The 1,511-nt window shown below is 34.7% G+C and overlaps 1 non-coding gene across 1 annotated transcript; it reads left to right on the forward strand.

Moving 5' to 3' along the window:
• Positions 1-267: 267 nt before the first annotated feature.
• Positions 268-374, forward strand: LOC136231465 (small nucleolar RNA R71). Its single transcript, XR_010689846.1, has one exon. It is a non-coding gene; the product is annotated as a small nucleolar RNA R71 (small nucleolar RNA).
• The last annotated feature ends 1,137 nt before the right edge of the window (positions 375-1,511 follow it).

Genomic DNA, 1,511 nt, shown 5'->3' on the forward strand with positions numbered 1-1,511 from the left:
GCAGAAAATTGGGCTTGCAACATCGCTACTGGATCAAGATTCACTATACCTTTAACTGATGATGTAGTTGAGGATGATGGTTTCGCTACTGGGATGTGTCCACGTTCCGCGGGCCACATACTGCTGTTAATTGCCATTTCCTCCAAAAGTTCTCTTGCTTGGGCAGATGTTTTCTTCATGAATAACCCTCCAGACATAGCGTCCAATGAACCTCTAGTTGTAGGATTTAGTCCATTATAAAATGTTTGCATTAAAAGTTCAGCGGGCAATTGGTGGTGTGGGCATAAACGTTGAAGTTCTTTAAAACGTTCCCAAGCCTCATAAAGAGTTTCACTATCATTTTGAGAAAAAGATGTTAACTCTTTAATGACTCTTGCGGTTTTTGCTAAAGGAAATTTTTTTGATAAAAATGCTTGGGCTAATTGCTCCCAAGTCTCAATTGATGCGGCTGGCATAGAAGTTAACCATTCTTTGGCTCGATCCTTCAAAGTAAAAGGAAAAAGGCGAAGTTTGATTGCTTCTGCAGTTACATCAGTAATTTTAAAAGTGTCACAAATTTCTAAGAAATTTGTCAAATGGGTATTAGGATTTTCGTTAGGTAACCCGTAAAACGTTACATTATTTTGCAACATATTAAGCAACGCATGCTTAATTTCAAAATGATGTGCATTAATTTGGGGTCTAACTATACTGTTTGTTACACCGGCCACTCCTGGCCTGGCGTAATCCATAAGTGTGGCCATAACTTCTGGCTCGGTAATTCTAGTTTTTATTGGGGTTTTGTTTTTCTTTTTCTTTTCTTTCTTGTTCTTTTTAAGGGTTCTTTCAATTTCTGGGTCAATAGGATCTGGTGACGTGCCCAAACTTCGAGAACTGCGCATGAACTTGAAATTTCGCACGAACCGAAACTACCTAAAAAAACAGAGTTTGAAAAATAAATATGTTAGTAATTGAAAATAAATAAAATGTAAAAGTTTGAATAAGTATGAATAAACCTAGATTCGTAATAAAACACGAAAAATTTAAAATTTTATCAAAAATTTTGGCGTTCCCCGGCAACGGCGCCAAAAACTTATTGAGCGATTTCCGCAAGTGCACGGTATACGCTTGTAGTAATAAAAGATATCGATCCCACAGGGAACGTTTTTTAACAAAACTTATTTATAATCGGTTAAATTTTCTTTAAGGTTTATAATATGGAAAAATCGTTTAATCGGTTTTGGTTTTGAAATTGCTAGAATGAGAATTAGATTAGAGTATGAAGATGTTAGAAAATATTCTGATTTAAAAATGAATTTGCAAAACAGGAACGTTTTAGTACTTTAGAAAAGCAAACAAGTATATTTGTTTGCATTAAGCAAAGAAAACAACTTTAAACTTTGTACAAATTATAAAGATGAAATAAATGGTGGAACCTCTAATTAATTGGCTTTGAACGCGACAAAACCCTTTCGGGATAGTTGCCCTTAATCAAATTAAAACTCTTTCGACATAATAATTTGCCTAAGTGT

The sequence above is a fragment of the Euphorbia lathyris genome, chromosome 5 (genome assembly GCF_963576675.1).
Source record: "Euphorbia lathyris chromosome 5, ddEupLath1.1, whole genome shotgun sequence".
Taxonomy (NCBI): domain Eukaryota; kingdom Viridiplantae; phylum Streptophyta; class Magnoliopsida; order Malpighiales; family Euphorbiaceae; genus Euphorbia; species Euphorbia lathyris.